The sequence below is a fragment of the Pleurodeles waltl genome, chromosome 4_2 (assembly GCF_031143425.1).
Source record: "Pleurodeles waltl isolate 20211129_DDA chromosome 4_2, aPleWal1.hap1.20221129, whole genome shotgun sequence".
Taxonomy (NCBI): Eukaryota; Metazoa; Chordata; class Amphibia; order Caudata; family Salamandridae; genus Pleurodeles; species Pleurodeles waltl.
Window position 1 is genome coordinate 38,995,558 of NC_090443.1, and position 24,578 is coordinate 39,020,135.

Genomic DNA, 24,578 nt, shown 5'->3' on the forward strand with positions numbered 1-24,578 from the left:
TGGCGGTCACAACCGCCAGGAACAGGATGGCGGTGAGGGGGTTGGAATCCCCATGGCGGCGCCATGGAGGATTCCTCAGGGCAGCGGAAAACCGGCGGGAGACCGCCGGTTTTCCGTTTCTGACCGTGGCGGTACCGCCGCGGTCAGAATGCCCTTGGGAGCACCGCCAGCCTGTTGGCGGTGCTCCCGCGGTCGTTGACCCTGGCGGTCAGAATGACCCCCTGAGTGTACTCCACTATATAGCCCCTCTATAATTTTACTTCAACTTATCTCTGGTTTTCTCTTCTTTGCTACATCACTCTAAAACATTACAGTTCTATATACCTATCTCTACCTACCTCATCCTATTTCTACATTTCTGTGGCCGGATTCAAGAAAAGTGGTGCTGCATCCAATGCAGTGCCACCTTTCTTGCACCCCTTAGTGTTCCCTAATGCCACCATGTGTGTGCTGTATTTAACATATGGTGCACCATGATGTTAGTTAGGGCCCAAGCATCAACATTTCTGATGCTACTTTGGTGCTTTGCAGGATTAGTGTCCAAATATTTGACACTAATCTGGCAAAGCACATTGAGGCCTATTGAAAACAATGGTGTGCCTCCTTTTACTGCCTGCTCTGTGCAGGCATTAAAAATGCCGCTAAAAATGGTGCAATGAAATCTTTTAGATTTCATTGTGGCATTTTTTCATCCCCCCTAGCAGAGGATCGCCCCCCTTGCTGACATTATGCGTGGCCCAGGCATAATGTGGCGCAAGGGGTCACAAAGTAGCGCAATGCATGCATTGCACCACTTTGTAAATATGGCGTGGGGAAAAGTCCTACCTAAAAGCCCCATTAGTGTAAAAAAAATGATGATAAGGCAGCGCCAAAGTGGCACAAGGGTTTCTTAAGTCTGCCACTGTGTGTCGATCTTTGTTCCTTTGTCACCTTTGTTTCTTTGCCTTACTTCTCACTCTACTTCACCTATCTCTTCACCCATCGCCTTCTTCTTCTACTTCACCTCTCTTGCTTTACCATTCACTTCACCTCTCTTACCTTCCCCTGTATCCCTCCTCCTATTGTTTCCTTTATTGATTATGAATTTTGCACTTAGAGACACAATTGAAAGTGCTATTTGCCGGTGTCTTATTTTATTTGACACAAGTTGATGCTGAGGTTCAGTTTTGTTTCAGGACTATTTGGCTGCCAGAGGACGCGCATCTACAGCATTGGGTTGTTTTTGGAAGCTTTATTTCTAAAAGTGTAACAACTTAATATTTTTGGCATCACATGGGCTTGAATATCTGAAAATGTATAATAAAGACAAAGTCGTTCCAAAAAAATGGTGCCAAAATATGTCTTAACAAGGAACCCCAAAACAACTTAAGATAGCACGACTAGAGCTACCACTTCAAGTAAATGTGCGACCAATTATATATTTTTGGGGTAAATGCAGATAGAGAGATTGAGGACTACAATGTTTTTGAAGAGATCATTTTTCTCAAGTCTTTTCTGAAGCCTGAGCAGAAGAGTGAATGAGAGACATGAAATATTTATCAGATGTGGTAAATTTCTAGAGCGCCTAGTGAGATGTTTACTGGGTGTTGCTATTTCCTTCCCTTCTGAGTTTAAACTCAGAAATAGGGCTTAATATATGGAACATGGTCCCTATTACACTTAGGGGCATATTTAACAAAATTGGCCCTGCACACAGTGCAGTGCCACTTTTCTTGTGCCCCTTAGCGTCCTCCAAATGCCATCATGTGTGCGCTGTATTTAAAATACAGCGCACCATGGCAGTAGTTAAGGGACTAGTGTCTTAATTTTTTTATCTAGTCCAGCGCTTTGCAGGATTAGGGTAAAAAATTCTGACGCTAATACTGCAGAGCACTCAGAGGTCCATTGTAAACAATGAAAACCTCCTTTTAGTGCCTGCTCTGAGCAGGTGTTGAAAGTGCCCTTAAAAATGGTGCAAGGAAATCTCTTGGATAGCCTTGCGCCATATTTTGTCCCCCCTAATAGGGGAACGCTCCCTTTGTATACATTATACCTGGTGCAGGCATAATGTAGTGAGACACTTTGTAAATATGGAACAGCGTTTTTGGCCTTCTAATGCCACATTAGCATAAAAAAATTAAGTTAATGTGGCGTTGGAATGGCCGTAGGGGCTCTTACATATGCCCCTAAATTTGTCTCATCTTGGTAATTACAGTGCATTTTTCTCCAGCACGTTTCAGCAATTATGAACTGCTGAAATTGATATGTGGCACATTGCGAAATGCAGGGGGTTATCACACCTTCAATTACCAGATGTGGTAAACTCCATATTACCTGGTATTCCTGACTGTGGAAAAAAGATTGGAATTTTATGACCCAGGTGTGATCGAGGCATAAGTGTCTTTTTGCAGAACATGACGATTTAGGTTTAACTCATTTGGTGGTTTTAGACAGACACAAGCTAACTTGGAGTGGAACTGGTTTACACATAAATAGCATTGTGAACTAAATTCTTTGTAGAAATGTTATAAGCTTGGACTAAATATACAAACTACCAGGTCACAGAAGAATTCGGCGCCATTGATGTTACTGGGGCGTGGTTTCGTTTGTGAATCCTACCAATGAAAAGTGGAAAAGTTTTCCGCAAGTGGCATCAGACTTCCTTCTCTGCACTACAAATTTCTATGTGGAATTTGTTTGTGAAACAGCTCCTGCCCCAGCAATTAGGCAAACTAATTGACATGATAGGAAGGGAATTTCCTGGAGCATAAAGAGGTTCGCTGGAGCACTGTGTGCCTCATCCATTGCCATGATGCCCACATTCATGAACTGGAAGTGTCCTTCTTTTCCTAAAAATTCCTAATGGGCCCCACAATGTGTATTATGACACAGAATGATCATTGTGAATTGAAATAAGTTGGAATGACTATGATTATGCAAAGTGCAAGAATGAAGGCTTTGGGACCGCAAAATCAATTAACACATGAAGCCATTTATATATGTAAAATTTATTGTTTTTCCACATTGATTTTAATGAAAACTGCAGGCTACTTTTGTTTCATCTTCAAAACTATTGGAACAATCAGTAAATACTCCTTTCACCAATTTATTTCCTCATTTACCAGTGCAGATGGAGAAAAACATGTTTTGTACATGCACCAGTCAACAAAAATGAATCTGATCGTTAATAAAATGGGTTTCCCATGAGCAGTTTTCATTTAATCCCCAAACTCCACTGCACAAAAGGGATCATGACCAAAGATATTGAAGGTTCACATCTCATTCCCTAAACCTAGTCTTGAGTTCAGACAGATCTAATGTAGCTTTGTGCACATTGCTGTTACAAAATGTTTTCTAGTGGGCGTGCAAGCCCCGCTTACCTCACTGCTGTGATCCTGTAAATAACAGAATCGTGAGGCAGATATCTAAAGCCATTTGTCAATTGCAAACCTGGCGTTTTTCAAAATCACATGATTTTCAACCATAAAATTGCTTTATGGGTATGATTTAAACCCAATTTGCGAGTCTGAAAAACATTGCCAGTTTTTTTTTTTTTTTAGGGACATCAGCTGCTTAAGAAAAATCCCATTTAGGAATTCATACACAGGGTTGGCGGTGTGTAATTCCTTGCAGGCTACCGTCCTTTTATTTGTAGCCAGTCACAACAAGTCCCAAATAGTGATTTGCCTACTTAACATTCATTAAACAGGTGACGCAAGTGGTGCCCTACGGCTGGATATTTTATGATGCGACCTATTGTGACAAAGGTAGTATCACAAGATCAGAAACAGGCCGCAAAAGGTTCGTGCGAAATGTGTAACAACTTTTTGTGACCTGTCTCCGAGTGCAGCTGGCCCTACTTTCTATCACTGCTGCTCACATCAATAAGGCGGGTGAAGGGATGGGGCCTTTACTCAGGTGTTTCATGTGGAGGAAATTAGGATCAGAATTACAGTCCTTGGTAATTTCTCACTCCCGAGGGCACCCTCAGGGTTTACTTTGTAATCACTGTTAACTTCACCTCTCCAATTTACTGGTAACCCTGGTATGGGTAACTCCAGTTAGGCAGGCGTAACAGGGCGATAATAGGGCACTCATAATGAGGTGGCAAATAATTAAGAATACAGATTAGCTCTTACATGCTTACAACAACAGATATTTTTTCCAGGTATTTTGTGAGTACCCCTTTTCACCTATAAACACCGAGCACATTACCTTAAGAATGACCTTAGATTTAATTAAAAGTAAAAGGAGATTTATTAAAAGTGATGGTTTTAAGGGAAAGGGGGTCAAGAAAACATTTTCCGCAGCAGTATGCTCTCTTAGAGCAGAGCGTAAAGGAGTACTGATATTAATCAACTAGGGCATCTGTATAATCACGAAAGCAGTGCGCTGGGGCTCCTTCAAAAACTGAAATAAAAAGAACATTTTCCTAATAACTGATGGAAAAAAGAGAATATCACAGTAAATTCCATCTGTGAGTCACAGAACAAGACAGGAGTGAATTAGGAAGAGGTCACACCCTAGGGCAACACAGTTAATAGAAACACCTCTAAAAAATTAACACATTATTAATATTTGCATATTAATACCCAAAATAGCAAGAAATAATATTTAAATGACAATTTTATTTTAACATCATATGATGCTAAATATGTTCTAGTGTATATTGAAACATCTGTCGATATCACAAAATGCGATTTCATATGAACAAAACAGGGCTTCCTAGAGCAGTGATAATCTCTGAGAGCAATATGGATTAAATATTATTCCCACACTCATAGATTTTGCAAATGAACAAAACTGAGCTGCTCCAATGGTTTATGAGGGGCAGGGAATCTCACGACTGAGTATTTCTCAACAAGCATTTGCAATGCAATGGGTCTCGCATTTGCTCAAGTTAGAGCTATTAGATTTGTAAATTCCTAACTGGATTTTTCTTGCCACATAAATTGAAAATAAAAAGTAAAACAGTTGACATAAGATAGCCCATTCAGAGGGCCACAGCCTCCATGAACTTGAGCGTGAAAGAGAGACACAAAAGGAAAAATAATTTTGCTTGCAGTCAAACATATCTGAAAAAGTGCAATTGTCCATGTAACAGGGTCGGTCCTCAAGGCGGTCACAAAACCACTCCAAGGAGGGACAAACGTAAAGCATTTACCAATGTCATCAAAGGAATTTTAAAAGTCGAGCCCACAAACGATTGAAAGTGATGGCCGTGAGGTCGGCGTGGTTAAAAGCTCAAATAGATACCAAAATGTCGGAAAAGCAGCGCTTGCGCTCTGCTATGCTCAACCTAAAAAGGGAAGATGGTTAATTTTCAGCATGATTTAAGGATGGATGAGCATTCAGTAAATAAACCTCTGCTAAAGAAATGTGATGTAGCAGCCGACATTTATTACATAGTATCATCTACTAATATTTATGATATTATAGAGTGCACATTCTTCCTCAAGGGGATATCCTGGCACTAGACCAAGGTCGAACATCAAAGACCAAGGAAGGATCAACACCCCAGTAAAGACAGTTATAAAGCAAACTGCCTTGTTTCCAATAATTTCCGAAAAGCTGCTAAATCAGAGGTTCAGTGCAGTTTATGTGGGAGAGCATAAGAGTAACAGGACAAGTAAAACACCAAAGAGCTGTTCCGTTAGAAATCTTTACAAAGCATGTGCTTCCAAGTTGTAACATAACATGACTGTATACATGTCAGTTAAAAATCACTTAACCTTGCTAAATGAAGAAACATTTTAAAATATTTAATACATTTTCATTAACAAAGGTGTGGTACATGAAGTACCAATAAAATAGAGCACAGATGTGACCAGGAATCATAAAGTCAACATCATGCATGTCATAAAATACAAATTACAATTGGTGGCTCGATACTGGATGGCAGAACACATAAAAGCTTTACAATTTGGTTATAGACACTGCTGTACCAACAAGAGGAGAATGAGGACTGATTTATCAAGAATCTGGTGCATCAGTACTGATGCGCCAGATTTCTTGCGCTCCCCCACTCTCATAGCCACCTAACGACACCATGGGTGAGCAGTATTTACAATACAGTATATTATGGTGCTCGTTGTGCCAGTAGCGTCAAAATGTTTGATGCCATTGTGGCACTTTGCTCCACTAGCATCAAAAATGTTGACGCTAGTGGAGCAAAGGGCAAGGAGGCTCATTGACTCCAATAGGTGCATACTCTTAACGCCTGATTTGAGCAGGCATTAAAACGTACAACAAAAATGGTGCGATGAAATGTTCTAGATTTCATTTTGCCATTTTTGCAGGCCTCTTAACGCAGGAACACCCCCCTTGCATACGTTATGCCTGCACAAGGGGTCACAAAGTGGCACAATGCATGCATTGCACCACTTTGTATATATGGTGCAGCCATTTTTGCCTCGTTGAGGCCCATAAGCATAAGAAAATAATGCTAATGTGGCTTAAGGAGGCGCTAGGGCCCCATAAATCTAGCCCTAGGTGTTTTTTTTATCTAATACCACTATTTTTACCTAACTGTGCTACTGCTGATTTATATAGTTAGTGGGTTCTCTATTGGAATGGACAGTGATAGTTTATGACAACAGTTCATCCCCGAATGCTACATTCTTTATCCTTCGACAATTTGCTTAATGCCTACTGCAAAGCACTAGACACACGTCCCGAAGTGTCCAATGCATATATTTTGCTTATAAAGGCACTCATGGCAAAATACTGATTCTGGCTTACTGGAGGCAGTTTTTAACATGACAGTCAGCCATGACAAAATACTCACAATGGCATACCAGAGATAATACTAGGCATATGGGACATCTATGCCGCATGGTGGGTGCTGGCATAGAGGAGGAAATTATTGGCAGAAGGGCATCCATGGAAAAATGCAGGTGACCGCATACTAAAGGTAATTCTTGGCATGTGGTGGACCAGTGGAAAAATTCTGGGGCCTGAATACTTGAGGAAATTCTTGGCATGAGGACACCCATTCCCAGATACTGGTGCTAGCACAAATTTAGGAAATTCTTGGCCCAAGGGAGTACAACCGTGGCATATCTAAGGGGGGCAACCATGACAAAAATGATGGTTGTGAGATGCTACAGGTAAATTATGATATAATTGTCAGTCATGGTACATGGATGGCATTAAAGGTAAAATTCTCGGCCTGGCATATTCAAAGTAATTTTTGTCATGGAGGCACCCATGACAAAATGCTGGCACTAGCACAATGGAGATAATGTTTCACTTATAGGGACACTCAATGAAGAGTTTAAAAAGCATGAGGTCAACTCCTGAAATGCATCAAGGTTAATTGGCTTGACTGTTTAACGAATGCTCTTTCAGAGCTCTTTGATTTTTAGCAAATGTATGTGACAAGTCTGCTTAAAAAAATTAATTATTTGACTGCCTTTTTTCAAGATGTTCTCTAAAAGACCATCACCACCCCCTCGCTACCAACCATCCAACAAATGCCTTTGGGAGAGGCCTTGCCTCTCCTTCTACAGTTTAGGAAAAGCATCATATTACCACTTTCAAAAATCATTTAGGCACCCTAATTTTGGTAGTATTGAACTCAGACATTTGTGGTGAGTTGTTATATTAATTATCAAGTTATTATGGTACCTTAACAATGTAAATTATTGCAATGTAATCAGGGTTACGACCAATTGACATCACTTCAAGGGAAGATTCAGGGTCTCCGGTCATATGAGGTCAATTCCTGTGATGCCATTATTGTCTAGGTTGTGATATGTCCCTTCAGCTACCACTCATATCTTGAAGAGTCAATGCTCTTGCCACTCGTCGGACCATCTTGAGCCCTCGTGGTTATCAGGGTTAAAGCCCACATTGGTGACCACCACAACCAATGGAGGATCAGCCCTCGGATGAAGTAAGCCACCCTTCAGTCGGCTGATGGCTTTTTCTTAGAACAGTCAGTAGAGATAGAAGTAGAAAGACAGAAAGACACTCTGTTTTTGCCTTAGTACCTGTTTGCGCTCTTAAGGCGAATGATGACACAACCAATGCAGTAACTGGGGAAACATAGCTTTGAGCAAGACAATCATTTATTTGACATCATCTTCACTGATTGCAAAAACAACTCAATATAAGCTTCACAATGTTGTAAGAAGTGTCTTAGAATCATCACTGTATTACTGTTTACTTTTACAGGTCTCCCGATGTTTCGCCAGAAGTACCTTTTACAATGCTGTCAGTATTGGTGGAGCATTCAGAACATTTATTATGAACGCAAAAGCTAGAATGGTAAAGGTTTTTTGAGTAATTTATGAATTCATATAATTATGAACTAATTCTAGTGTGACATCTTCTCTCGTTTAAAACTAGGGTCCCGCTTTGAGTAATTAGGTCACAGTTCCTGATAAATAGCTCATATTAATACATTTTTATTTTCATCCAGAAAACAGAGTTATCTAAATAAATATCATCAGAATATGAGGCAATCATTGGTTGTTATTTATTTAATTCTTTTTGGCATTGTTAATTCGTGAAAGAATGAAGTCAAATTAAAGCACAAGCACACAACAATATAAAGAAGGGAAATTCTATTGTATTGTGCTCTTGAGCAGTCATGGTTCAGAAATATGTACCCTTAGCCTACTATAAAACATTTAGAAACATTTCAGTACTAGGTAGAGAGTAGCTACCCCATATTTTTAGTGCAACCACAGAAGGTAAGACTCATTCATTTTTCTTTCATGAAGCATTCATATTTATTCGTAGAAAACTATAAAATGTGCAGAAAAAAACTAGTTTTTTTTGCAGGAGTATGACTTACGAATGCGAAAGTGTAGCTAATGGCAATGTTTTTGTTCATGCACTGCAGTAGAAAATGATTGAAATGTTTTCCAATTTCTCTCCTGTGTTCTTGAAACTGGTGGAAAACAATGCCAAAGACAAAGCACGAAACACTAAGGCCCATATTTATAATTATTGGAGCAAAACTGCGCAAACACTTTGCACCATTATTTAGCACCTCCTCCCATCATTGTGTCATTTTAGCATGGGGGACTAAATATGGGGCTATGGGGTTAGCACCATTTTTTAGATGGGAATGCCTAACTTGCATCTCATTGACGCAAGGTAGGTTCACGCATCTAAAAAATGGTGCAAACGCCAATATTTTGACATTAAACATAAATATTGAGTTAGTTTTACACCAAATTTGCATTAAAAAAATAATGCAAATTCGGCACAAATGGAGTATGAATATGCCCCTAAGGCCCATATTTAAGGGGCATATTTAAGAGCCCTTTGCATCGCCTTAGCCCCACCATATAGCATCATTGTTTTGACACTAAGGTGGTGCTAAAGTGGCTTTTTCCCTGAAACATATTTACAAAGTAGCACAATGCATGCATTGCACCACTTTGTAAACAAGGCATAATGTATGAAAGGGGGCGTTCCGGTCTAGAATGGCACAGTGAAATTTAACAGATTTCACTGCGTTTTTTTCGGCAGCATTTTTACCACCTGCTCGGAGCAAGCATTAAAATGGCGCTCCCTTAGAACCAATGGGCCTCATTACACTTTGCTATACTAGCATCAACATAATATTGTGCTACGACCCACCTTGGTGTGCCGTATTATAAATACGGTGCAACCATGGTGTCATTAGGTGATGGTAGGGTGGTGCAGAAAAAGTGGTGCAGCAGCTCTGATGTGGCGATTTTTCATAAATATGGACCTACATTTTGGAAACCATTCAGTATTTAGCAGTCGTTCACAACCACACAAACCATCATGAAACACCATAAGCTTCCAGAATCTTTATGTAAATAATGATATTTGCAGAAACGTATGAGCGGAATAGTTTCGTAGCACATGCAGTGATTTGGTTCTGAACGCAAAATATCACATTTCATGTTCCAATACCACAATAGGTGCAGATATCCCCACAGTGATAGCTTTGGAAGTTTTCACCTACATTTCCTTTGTCTTTTACATACCTCCATGGACTTCTGGTTGACTTTGGCAACCAGAAGTGGTTCTTAAATAATGAAAACAGCATAGAGCACCAATTTGGAAAGGAGTGTGGGAAAAAGGATGTCTTAACATGGAATATATTTTCCAGACAAATGAAGAAAATTGCAGACATTTTTCCTACATAGGATGAGGGAAACAGACACATGGAAGTAAAGTTGCAAAATCATACATCTGTCTTGGGTACAAATCGAGGTTTTGTGAATAGGCCAAGTTGGAAATCTTGACCAAAGGAGTCCTACTTTGTTCATGTTGCGGTTTTGCCTTTGACAGAAATCAGAATCATCTTTGTTATAAAACAGGTTTTTGAGTTACTAAGTGTGATTGCCATTATTGCACCATCCACATCATAGCTAAACATGTTACTAAATGCATTCAATGCCACATAGCATCAGTACAAATACCTGTGGCATCAAACGTGCTCTGTGGTACTCTGGCAGAGTAAACTACAGTTTCTAGGGGTTACTTTGCAGCAGTGTTATAATTAGTCACACAGAGTCATCTTTTTTAGATAGCTACAGCCTAGAATATTTGCCTCATGCAATATCCAAATTGCAAAATAGGTCTCCACTTCTGCTTCTGTAGGCTCAACATTATGGAATTGGTAGTGGTTCTTCCCTACACCCGAGATCATTTTTATATACACCACTGATCTCATTTTGATGTATGCACAATTGGCCCATCATTTCAGTGGAGAACAGGGGTGGCAAGGGCACAGAGGTGTCAGCAATGCCCCCAGGTCACCCTTAAAGATAAAAGGCCACATGTACTAACATCAGGTCATGCGACCCACAAATTGCGAGATTTAGTGACTCGCAGTTCTCAAAACCTGATGTACAACAGTGTCTCAGACATTGTTTCCGATTAGCAAATTGGTCACAAGGGACCTGCCTATTAATATTCATGAGGCAGGTCACAATTTGCAACCCATTTGGGAATGGCTGCACTCACAGGGATGGTGGCCTGCTGGGGGCAGCAGACTACCATGTCTGTGACTCATTTTTAAATAAAGCAGTTTTTTAAAAAAATGCAGCGGATGCATTACAAAAAAAATTAAAAGTTCACTTTTTATTTTCTCAGCCTAGACAGTGGTCTATAGAGACCACTGCCTGCTCTGAAAAAATGTTGGCCCCCACACTCACAAAGGGGACTGCTTTCCTGGTCGTAAAACAATCATATATCCCCCTGTAAGTCACAGTTGGGAAGGGACACCCTTGGCATGCCCCTTCCTAATAGCTAGTCGCAAACCTAGTTTGCGATTCTGTAATAGCTTTCTGAATCGCAAAATAGGTTTCTGTGCATAGGAAAATGCTTTATTTTGATGCAAATGGCCCAATTCTGCGAATCAGACCATTTGTGATCAAAAAAAGGTACGTGCATGGTCCTTTGCCATGTACATTTTGAACCTACATGGATGCATTTCAAACACAACTGAACAATTCGTAATCTTAGATGTGTACAACAAATATTTAGAGAATAAATAAATATGACTTTAAAAAAACCTGTTGGAAACCTGGATAACATTTAGACCACCTTGTGTTTAATCTACTATATCTGAAGTGTTTTGGTATACAGTCCCGTCACATGACTAATGCCAATAGTACCTTAAGTATTTACTCCTTGCAGATGATGATATAATTCCTGTGTTTTCCAGTCCTTATTTCTATAGCAATGATAATTTCTGGTTGGTTTCTATGTTCCAAAATGCATGCACTGTAGAAATTAACTAAGTTGCTCAGTTTAGAGTACACTACTGAAGATAAGCAATTTGCATTTTTTCTTGTTTAGTTTCTGCAAACCATCAAGTTGGGTCAAGCACAGGTTAATTCTGTTACAAGCACTAGCTATTATAGCAGATTTATGATGATGATATCCCAGGTTAGTATGGTAAAGTTTTACTATTTGGTTTGTTGACAAAATGTGATTCACAGTATATCGTATGATTTGCAGAACAAACATTGCCTTCTATTATAACCCAAGGAGATTCCTTTTATTTATTAATATTTATGAATAACATTGTTGATGCAGAGTAGACATTCTGTGATCTCCATAATTTCTGTAATAATTATGGTCACATCATGATGACACAAATTGCATAAATTTTCTCTGTGTACTAACAGACTGACAACTCTTTCAGTGCTATGAGAACCAACCTACTAGCAGTAGTGTGAATAAGTATAAACACAAATACATCTTTCACACTGCCTTTTGTCCACACTTGTATTTGGAACCTAGATACCTCGGCCTTCAATTTCCATCTTTGACACCACCTAGATATATCTGGCTAAGTATCACAATCCTTTCTTTTTCACTGCATAATACTGTATGTTGTTAGTTTAACTAACAAGATGCAACTTTATTTTCTTGGAATCTTTTTTACTTGGCTGGAATTCTTGATGCATTTGGACTCTCTAAATGTCAGTAGCATCTTTCATGAATTTTTTAATTTGCATTTTCAATTACAAACAAAACAAAATACTTGTAATTGCCATGTTAAGTGATTAGAAAGCCATGATATATAGAGTGAGTATACATAAATTCACATAAGGAGGTGTACCCCACCTATACTTTGGAAAATAATACTGTGCTGGGCCCCAAGGTATTGAGATCATCTACAAGCATCTGATACAAATGAAGCCTGCACTAGCAAAGTAGTGACGTGGTGGCATATAATTATTAGCAAGCCTTTGATGTCAAGGTCTCACTACCAGGAGCATGCTCAAGGTGCGCCTAGGGCGAAAGGATGATTAATGTTTAGTCAACTTGATCTGAGTCCCCTTCTACAGATGTATTGTTCTAGGATTGATTAGCTTCCTTCTGCCAGAGGTTCCCATATGTCTTTGGGGAAGAACGTGTAGGCATCAGTTCCCAATAATAAGCGAGTTGCTCCTGGCAGTAAGACATGCCTTTTAGACATGCTGTGGTGGTAGGTTTTGGTCTTCTGCCACATGTTTGGCCACTCTTTGTTTAGCTAGTAGAAATAGCATGGACGTGAGCCTGCAGGATAGAATGGGTGTGTCATTCATGTATATAAGGAGTCTGGGTCTGAGTATGGGAGTGTGCTGGAGTGATGAGTCTGTGATCTCGTGTATAATAGTATATACCTCTCCCCAGACAATGTCTACCACTGGGCATTGCCATGCAAGATGGATAAAGTTTGCCTGTGTTGCATTGCATCTCATGCATTGAGAGTCAGGTGACAGTTCCATCTTAAAAAACTGCATGCGGTATGGTACAGGCAATGTAGGAATTTAAATTGCATAAGCTGCAGTATAAAGGATGGTGAAAACAATGACAGTTGATTGCAGCAGTAAGACCACTGCACCTGCGTGAGTGGAGATTCTAGGTCTGCACTCCAAGCCTCCTGCACTTTTGGGAAAATAACTGATGAGTAAAGATGCATGTGGTTATAAAGCTGTGTAATCAATTTGTGTGGAGAGGGAGACGTAAGCATTTGTTCCAGCGGTGGGAGAGGTGGTGGGAGAGAAGGGCAGCAAATGTATTGTGTGTCGCCTGGCAAGTGGGTCGTAATTAATAATATAGTAGAGTATCAGAGAAAAAAAGAGGTGAAGATGGTAAGTCGACAAATGGTGGAATCAAGTGGCTCTCTGGATATAAGTCAGAGAACAATTTGATGTTTCATTGTATAGCACGTGAAATAGCTCTCTGGTGCCTTTCACATTTTTTTCTATTATAGGGATTGGGAGTCTGTGCCTGCACAGGTATGGTACCTGTGTGTGGCTCAGTGAGATCCCCGACTGGCCAGCACTTATTTTGAGGGTAGGAAGCTGGATGTTTTTTTTCTGCTTCCCTCAACAGCAAGGAAGCAGGTTGTCTTCCACTCCTTTGCATGCTCCCGAATTCATTTTGGCACAGGCAGGTATAGACCTCTCTGTGAATCACTGGACACAAGCACAATTTGGTGGAGTGGAGTCAAACAGTGCTGCTCTAGAGGTATATGTCAGGCTAGAGGGGCCTGACATTAGCCCCAGGGCACTAATCCCCACTGCAAGCGTAATTAGAGAAAAGAGAAAAGTGGCAGGCACATCTCCCATCTCTGAAGAGTCCCCTGAGGCAGGGGTCCTACTTGAGGGGGCAGTTGGTTTTGAAACTGCAACTCACAGAAATATCTTGTCTCACCCCTTGGCACTGGAGACCTGCTAGGCTGTTCCTCCATGAAAGAAAGCAATACCAGTACATATCTTGTGCACCATTAGACCGACTCACTTGAGGATTGCTGTGGTTTACTTCTGGTGGTGCGCTCCAGTCCAGGAGTTCTGGAATCTGGTCTCCTGGTCTCTAATAGGTTTGGGATTTTCTTTGAACGTATGTCTTTTAATAGCTCCCCTTCCAATGAGGAAGAGCACAGGACTCTGTTGACCTAGCTTCTCAGTCTGTTTTTTAATGCCTCTTTGTGGCTCCTGCACATAGCTTCATTCTCCCAACTGCAAGGAGCTCTTTAACACTCAGGATCTGCTTCTCTTTCTGTGTGCTCCTGGTAACATCTTATCCAGGGCTCTTCCTCAATACCACCCAATGGCCCTCAAGGCAGATTACACAGCATGCCTGCCCTTACCAGCCCGTGGGCTCCTGGCCACTTGCAAGGTCCATATGGACTATTTGTGGGTCCCCCTCAAGGGCTACCCACTACAGAACCAATCCAGCAAAGATTGAGGGGATCCCAGTCCTTCAGAGTCTCCAGCATGTCCAATCTTTACTGTCTCCAAAAGGAACTGGGATGGCCAGGGCCACTGGCCATGGAGACACAGAAACCAATGGAATGCAAGTAAGTACCGGTCCAGAGGTTCCCTTTATTCCAGACCGCGGTCTTTCCTCACAGGGTCCTTCCTTTCTTGTTGTCTGCTGTTCCCCATGCTTCTCAGAGTTTATCCCTTGCACTGGGGTTTCAAAGTGGAGATGGAGCGTTGTACTATGTGGGCATCACTGCTCCAGGTCAAAAATACCTCATCATCCTTCCAGCCCTAGAACATCCTCATGCGGATATCTTGAGATTTTCCAAGAGACAGAATTCAAACTCTGGTCAGTAATATCTCTCCAGTGTCTCTACAGTCACTCCTAACTAACACATGTCTTTCACAAATTGAAACAGGAGCCCTCCTGTGAGTTTTGCTAGATGTCTGGTTGCCTCTTTTTGTTTCTGTGAGCACTATACCCATATAGAGCAGCACTACAGACTCACAGTAAACCACTATCCACTAACACTATAACCAAAAAGAAATGAGGATATTTATTTTTTCATGCTCAATTAAATATCAAAGACATTTTACCAGATCTAAAAATGGGTGAGATTTAGGTAATTTGACTCACTCAAAGCAAAAAATAAATGCGGGATTAAAATGAGTCAGAACCTCATTCTTCACACAGTCCATAAGCCTCCTTTGAGACTTTCAGAACACATTTTGTATTTAATCTCCCCATGGTTTAGAAAGTTGGCAAAGTAACTCGTATAAAAGAACATTGTGGTGGAAATTTCAATTTTATTTATAAATATTTAAGTATTTTAAAAACAATCTCAAATATACTGTATAAAAGTTACTCACTGGTTAGAAATGCATTCTGTTCACTCAAACTCTTTATTTGTTGTCCACATGAAAGAAATAAGTAATTTGGTTTCTTAAGGGTTATACCCTCTCTTTGGCATTAAAGTATATGCCCACAGTCGGAGGGTAAACTGCTGATGACATGGTTCCACAGTGAAGAAGCGTTCAAATCAAAAGAATCCAAAATCCGTAATTACAACTCACCAACCCTCCCATGGCCAGCCTCTTATTTGGCCTTCTACCATCATCTTTCTACCAATGACCAAAAATTAATTTTGAAGCTTAGGCCAAGTGACAAAAGCAACCAAACTACCAGTGGAACCCTGCATGGCACCCCCTTGTCTAGAGTAATTTCTCTACTCTCTTGCAGCAGATCTCACAATGTTTATCCTCATTCCTTATAGACAGATTTGTGCCAGGTATATTCTAATATGCCATATGTAAGAAATTGTGGCATTAGAGGAGGGGCGTAATTTCCCACCTCAATAAGCACCTTAACCCTGGTCAGGGTGATCCACTAAAATCACTAAAAACCTAGGCTCAAGCCCCTTGATAGCTATAGCACAAAGCAGACAGTCTTAAATTAGAAGCAATATGTAAATTACTTATGAATTATTGAAACAGTAATAAAATACAACACAAGAAACTTTTCAAACCAATTTAGAAAAATAGAGTACATTTTAATAAATAAAATACCTCCAAGACAGCAAGTACATTTTTTGTCTCTCTCGCACTGCTTCTACTTCACAAGTTAGGCTAGAGTTCGGACTCAAACAACAGTTAGACAGGAAATTTCATACGATTAGGACCTGGTTTAACATAAGAGGAAATAAAATGAGCCCTTTGGTTGTAGCTTTATGGAATGCTGCAGCTAAAGATCCAAAGGCATTATACAATAGGTATCTACAGCGCTCTCTGCAAAAGACTCAAATGACACACTTATGGGAGTCTAATATGTCATACCCCCTTTTTGTTGTGCACTAAAAAGGGAAGTTAGAATGCAATCCTTACTGGATGACAAGTGGAAATTTGCAGATCGCTTGCATGCTTGAATCATCATGCACAATTATAGCAGTTTGGCACCAGCACAATACTTGATTTCAACATTTACAGTGCATATTAAATGCCAGCTGCTTGCCATGCGACTAGGGTCCCTTCCGCCCCTACTGGATCAATCAACATGGAAGAATGGGGGTGAGATGCTATGCAGGCTATGCAACGCCAGTAGAGAGGGCAGGGTTCACCAGATTTGTATCTGTCCGGCCCTAAGAGAAGTGCACCGTCAACTGTTGAGTGGGGTCCATACCTGTCAGCCGGCAGTAACGAAAATGTTCGATCCAACTGAACCACAGATAAATTGTAGGCTTGTGAAATTTCTAGCCTTGCAAGTGAAATATTTAACTCGCTGTAAGTGATTGTCACTTCATAGCTAATATTAATAAACCATGAGGATTTAAAGACCTTTAATATAAATGGTATTGTTCTAGCAGATAACATGAATTTGCCATCTTAATGAAATTAAAGTGTATAGTGTGCAGTTTAACTGTTGAGACCAAGCAATAAGTACGGGTTTAGTAATTTACAGGGTTCATTTGTGTACTTTTGCTCTCCCACTGTTAGCTTCTCATTTTTTTCAGTTTAAAACTCCCAGCATTTGGAATGATCTTATACTTAGAATAGTTTTAACTGACTCATGTAAAATATTATACAGCAAATGTAGTATTTTTTATTTCACTTTATATTTTAACAAATTTCAGAGGACTTCTATGTGACTTGAGGCTTAATGAAATAGTTTTAACGATCTTGTTTTAAAACGTTACGTATTGTGTTGAAATTCATGGATCGTTCAGAAGCACATAGTTGCAGTTGCCATGTTCTCTGTTTGTTCTGCTAAGATTTTAATGAATCATGCAAATAAAGAAATCAATCAAACTCCAAGACAGCAAAAATCCAATAATGGAAATGGAGTAATGCATTTTTAAAGTTTAAATATAAAAATAGCACCAAAAAGCATTAAGTGGCAACCGTGGTCATTTGGGCTTCTTGACCGGTAGGTAGTCACAAGGCTGACCGTGATGGAACATGGGTCAAACACAAATATAGAAGCCAAGTTTGACCCGGTGGGAATTTTTACCTTGGGACAAAGTCTCTGAAAGGGAAGCTAAAAAACTTTAGTGCGAATGCCGCAGCAAATAGTCCATGTCCACGGAAAGCTTCTGAACAAAGTTTCAGGGAAACTGTTTACTCTTGGCAGGAAAGCTCCAGGCAGGAGAATTTGGATCTGGCACCCAAAGAAGGATACTCTTGGCATCTTCACCTGGTAAAATTTCTACATTCAGACTTTGTTCCTGATTTAGATATTGGCGGAGGGGTTACTCTTTCGCAATGGTGATGGATATTCCGTCCATCTAAATCCGATTATGTCCAAATTAGATTTTGGTGGATGGGACATCCATCACTGTTGTGATGTAGTAACCCCTCTGCCAATATCTAAATCAAATGAAGTTTGGATTCTTCCAGTGGGACAAGGTTGCAGACTGTAGCCGAACAGGCTTCACTGAGGTTGAATACTTTCTCCATGAGGTTCTACTGAATCCATTTTGAAAAAGGGAGCAGAAACAACTTGAATTTTTGGCCCAGCCACAATGCATCTTCATCTAGTCGGCTTGAGAGGTTGCTCCTGGCCCTCCGGAGGTCCTTGAAGTGAAAAAGCTTCAAAAAAATCCACTGTCACGCTAGCCAACTTACGAAGGACCTTGGGGACAGCACTTGGGGGTCAATACTCACTCAGCATCCAACAAAGTCCAGCAGCAGGCTCCAGAGAAGGTACATTTGGAACTGGTCAGCTGGACAGTTGTAGAAAACCTCCTCTTGTAGCTTGTTGCTTTCCTCTAGCTTGAACAGGAGGTCATCTTTGTGATCCTGGAGTCCACTACTTTGTCCAGAGTACAAGAGGGAGAGCAGGTCCAGTCTTACAGACTCTTCCTAGGTCACAGACATGGTCCAGAAAGAGGGTACTGTGAGTGCCTTATTTGTGTCTTGAACCAGGCTAAGGATGGCAGTGACTCCATGCCCCTCCCAAAAAATAAGGTAAGGCTTCGCAAGGCCTCCCTGTCCACTTTTACATCACTTTCTGTGTTTATGTGCAGATAATCTCAGAGTGTCCCACTCAGCCTAAATGTATTCACCCCAGAGATGTGGCCAAGGAAATGAGCAGTTCCTCCTCAGTGGACAATCTAAACTAGCTCTGAGGAAAGCTCCTAGCCCACTGGGATTGGCACCTGCCTGACTAGGGAAACAAAGATCCTTCCCTGGTGTCAGCTAACATTTACCTGTGACAAGGTAGATTTCTTTAAAGTAAATCATGTTCCTGGGAACAGCCCAGATGGACAACCATCCAGAGTAACAGAACAGCTCTCCACACCCAGAGCCTTTGCCCTGCTCTGGAAGCAATTTTAGCACCTCATCAAGGTAGCTTTTCATCTGCCAGGTGACAGGGTGAGCTCGTGTAAATGTGCCTCTCGAGGCTTTAGGCAGTGAAATGTTAACTTCATAGTTTCATAAAAGGACATTTTCCAAAATATTTTTTACACAACCAAATAACCAGTGAATTGGGTTCGTATTAAACATTACAAAGAGTACAAGAATGAAATTTGTGAGTGCTTCCTAGCCCAAGATAGCATTACTGAACTTATTATTGCCACTTAGGAATAAATTAATAATATTTAAAAGGAAATTTTAGGCCTGTCAAAATGGCGTATTATGACATGTGGAATTTGCTACAAATGCTAGGCCTTCATTTATGTTTGCACTTTCACTACAGTGGGTGGCACAATTGGTGCTGCAGCCCACTGGCGACTTTTAACCTAACGCCCATGGGTGCATTTCGTACCATATACTAAACTTACAGATACTTTAAATATGCCAATTAGGGGTGTGACAATTTCATCACATGTACGTTACCAATGGTTAGTAGCGTACAGTGCACAGAGTTCTAAAACCATCAAAACAATCAAGGCAAAAATATGGAGGCACAGCACTCAAAAGATATTAATTTTAAGACCAGATTATACCTCCTCTGCTGAAACTGTGAACTCGAAAGGCTGGCTATGTAGTGAAACTCATTAGATGCCAATATTTTGAAATGTCCTAGAGTGACCCTTCTGGCATTTTGGGAATTGTGAGTTCCTAGTGGCTGTTGGCATTCAGTGTTCTAAGTTGAGGCTTTACTGTTTCCTGCAGCTTCTTATCTTTTCCATGAGAGCTCTCTATTGCATTTGTACCCTGGAAATAATTTGTGACTTCCTCAGTACTTTGGTCTTCTGTTGTACAGATGTCCTGTTTGAGTAGATGGGGCTGTGAACAGGTATTTTACTTGATGTCTTTTGCAAAATTACTGCGACATGGAAGGCTGGTAGGTGTGTTCTGTTTTAATTTTGATTGCTAATGTGATTAGTTTAATTGTGCTGAAGTGTCCCAGTACTGGTATTACATAATGTAAGTATAAGCATGAAGTAATTTGGGGCTTTTATCATGATGCCTATGTCCCCAGAGTTTCCACTATGCATGCTTGGCATGCTACGGTGATTAGTAGTGGGATGACCCTTGTTGCTCCAGGGCAGCTCACTTGTTCAAGATAATCTCTACACAGGCTCTCGTCTGATATGCCAGACTCTTTGTAGTCCTTGTCATGACCCTACTCATCCAGAAATTGGAAAGTACTGTGCACACACTACTTCTTTATTCCAAACGAAGTTAAGCTGTTGGCTTGATGGAACTGGTATGTATCATGCTTTGCATTCTTTGGGAAATACAGATCCAGTTCAAGCTTCCTTTATAATTTATTCACTGTTACAAATCGGGCAGAATGCATCTTCTGAAAATTTCTGCTGCCTATTGCACAACAAGAAGAAGGATCTGATACCAAACAGAAAGTGCGCAACACACCAACTCTCTCAGCCAAAGTATGCTGGTTGCTAGGGAGCAACCTGTACAAGACAGTTGTAAAGAGATGTTTAGGTGTTATTACCAGTCAGAGGTGTATTTGGCAGAAAAGTGATGTGTTCCGACTCATCATCAAGCATTTTACAGATGATGTCCTAAAACAAGACAACATGCAGAGGAACTCTCATTTTGGTGACTCGAAGGGTATATACAAAAAAGCCTCCTGTTGTAAACTCGACTAGGCTACCACCACCTTCCCATTCTCTGGTATGTGTAATAACTTCACTCATCTAAGTGTGAATGAATATTTTGCAAGCTTAGCAACTGATGCTGGTTACATGTAGGTGGAAGAATAGTGGAAAAAAGTAGAAGAATAGTCTATCATGTTACAGGCCTCTAAAGGAACTCTTGAACAAAACCACTGGGATATCAATATGCAAATAGAGAACAAAATAGACAAGATGAAGGGAAACAATATTTTCTGCTGGCCATTGTGACACTGTGCTCATCACCAAACCACATGAAAAACATGCCATGCACATCAACCAGTGTACCACATATAAAGGAGGAAATAAAAAAACAGTTATGGGAGTTTCAGTGGAATTTTACAAGGGAAACGCTGGTAGAGCATGCCCAGGTTTCAGGTGAAATGTTTTGTGTCTGTGAACACACAGAATCACCTGCCAGCAACATGTCAGTTTCCAAATGTCCTGATGTGAGTGTGTCATTCCCCTTCGTCATGAGAGGGCGGGCCTCAAGGACGTTTACTGAGCTGAGGAGGTCATGCCCACAGAAGCTGTGACATCCTCAGCCCATCAAACGTTCAGCTGAGGCAGCCAGGTGCCTGCAAATTTAGCGTATGTCTTGCTCTTAGCTTCCTGGCTGTGTTCTCATGGGTTGCCTTAGTGTGATATATGTGGATTGTTTGGTAGAACTGAACAAAGATCCAGACACTAGTCACCAGGCCATGTTTTTGAAGGAGGAGCTTTCATGAAGATTGTATTTGGGCAGTATTTGCACATGGGATTGGATGACAACCAGGGACCTCTTCCATTCCTCAACATTTCTGAAAACTAGAAATCTAAGTACATCCAATATGATATGGCTGGCATGAATCCCATCAAATTTTAATTCTCAGAATCCTTTACAATTCACAAAAGATAGGTAACAGCAATCACAATTTCCTCAATTTTCTATGCTAAAAAAACTCCAGACCTTCTGCCGAATAACATTTATAACCATCCCACTGTTCCACACTTCCAAAAATAAATGTACCCCGCATGCATTGGTTAACTTGTTGCCCTGAACAGTATTAGACCAAAGTTTTGACTATGTATTACCACATTGACATAACATTGACTTCACGCCCTCAGTGATTTGGACTATTTCTGTCCCTCAGAATAGGACCACCCATTCATGTGAGGTACCTATTTTGACAAGAGAACTGTGGGAATGATAGTCGGTGGTTTACTGACCTTTTTGTTTATGTTTTGCAGGATTATAAACAGCTGGATGTTACCAGAGGAAACAACCTGTTGACTGACCCCTCTAATGTGAGGGATGGGAATGCATTCACTATCTTATCAAAATCAAATTCCAAAACTAAGGTACACAAACTATTTGTTACTAGGTACAAGCTAGATTTATCTGAATGTTTTTTCATGGATTTGTTTTGTTTTTTAGAAAATGAGACTTCTATCTTATCCTGTCTGGAATTTTCACTGCTTTACTGTTTTCAGTTAAAAAAAAAGCCAAACCTCTTTTTTATTTCAATGGAACATTGAACCACTTTCCAGAGAATGAGGAAGATGCTTTCAGAGAATTGTGTTTACCAATGGAAGATAATGTGTTTTACTAAAATGCGTGCAAAATGAGATTGTGTAGAAAAACTAAATCATGTACATTATTGTCAAACACCCTGTATGTGTTATAAACCTCTAACACTCTAAAAAAATGCAAGTGAGTTATTTCAAAGTCTCACCATGAGATAAGAATAAAAAGCTTCTCGAGGGCATTTCTGTGTGTCATTCCCCTTCGTCATGAGAGGGCGGGCCTCAAGGACGTTTACTGAGCTGAGGAGGTCATGCCCACAGAAGCTGTGACATCCTGAGTCCATCAAACGTTCACCTGAGGCAGCCAGGAGCCTGCAAATTTAGCGTATGTCTTGCTCGTAGCTTCCTGGCTGTTTTCTCATGGGTTGCCTTAGTGTGATATATGTGGATTGTTTGGTAGAACTGAACAAAGATCCAGACACTAGTCACCAGGCCATGTTTTTGAAGGAGGAGTTTTCATGAAGGTTGTATTTGGGGCAGTATTTGCACATGGAATTGGCTGACAACCAGGGACCTCTTCCATCCCTCGACATTTCTGAAAACTAGAAATCTAAGTACATCCAATATGACATGGCTTGCATGAATCCCATCAAATTTTAATTCTCAGAATTCCTTTACAATTCACAAAAGAGAGGTAACAACAATCACAATTTCCTCAATTTTTTATGATAAAAAACTCCAGACCTTCTGCCGAATAACATTATAACCATCCCACTGTTCCACACTTCCAAAAATAAATGTACCCCCCATGCGTTGGTTAACTTTTTGCCCTGAACAGTATTAGACCAAAGTTTTGACTATGTATTGCCACATTGACATAACATTGACTTCACGCCCTCAGTGATTTGGACTATTTCTGTCCCTCAGAATAGGACCACCCATTCATGTGAGGTACCTGTTTTGTCAGCAGAACTGTGGGAATGATAGACGGTGGTTTACTGACCTTTTTTTATGTTTTTCAGAATTATAAACAGTTGGATGTTACCAGAGGAAACCACCTGCTGACTGATCCCTATAATGTGAGGGATGGGAATGCATTCACTGTCTTATCAAAATCAAATTCCAAAACTAAGGTACACAAACTATTTGTTACTAGGAACTAGCTAGGTTTATCTGAATGTTTTTTCATGGATTTTTTTTTATTTTTTTTACGAAAATGAGACTTCTATCTTATCATATCTGGAATTTTCACTGCTTCACTGTTTTCAGTAAAAAAAAAAGCCAAACCTCTTTTTTATTTCAATAGAACATTGAACCACTTTCCAGAGAATGAGGAAGATGCTTTCAGAGAATTCAAAATGAGATTGTGTAGAAAAACTAAATCATGTACATTATTGTCAAACACCCTGTATGTGTTATAAACCTCTAACACTCTGAAAAAATGCAAGTGAGTTATTTCAAAGTCTCACCATGAGATAAGAATAAAAAGGTTCTCGAGGGCGTTTCTGGAAATCAAAGGTACTTGCAGAATATTCCTTTAGTCTAAAGTTCGCACTTAGGGCCAGATTTAATGGAAAATGACGGTGCACTGCGCTGCACCAAATTTGGCAGCATCGTGCACCGTCATTTTCACAACGCAAAGATGCGCCATATTTAATTGAAGACGGCGCACCCTTGTGTTTCCTCCTCCGCCGGTGCTAAATTTGCTCACCTAGAAAGAGCAAAAAACGAGGAGAAATGAAAGCATTTCTCCTAGTTGTGCCACTCTAATGCCACCTGAGGTATCACTCAGGGGTGGTTCGAAAACCTACCAGAGCCTTATAATATTTACACATTCTTAAGTTATATCACTGGGGGTCAGACATCCCCTGCTCAGCCTCACCCTGATCTCCTGCCAGGAGAACAGTTGAACATCATGTTTATCATACTTTCACCAGTTTGTTTCACAAAAACATGGTTCTTTCATTCAGTTTGTCTCACAAAGAACAAATCCCTTCCAAGGCTTGACCCACATTTATGTTCCCTTGGATTGTCTTAGTGTGATATGTGTGGGTCTTTTATTGATTTGAAAGAACATCCAGATACTAGTCACCCGGCACATTTTACCAAGAGCCTGACTTTGACTTTGACTATGTGAAGACCACACTGAAACTACATTTACTTCACACACCACAGATGTGTCCTATTCATGTCCATTATGATAGACCTGCCCCTATGAATGAATAAGGCTCTCAGTTGTCTGTTTCTCCTGATTTTAACAGATAAATACAAACAGAAAACAGTGAGTTTCCTGTCTGTATTTGTTTTTAAAAGT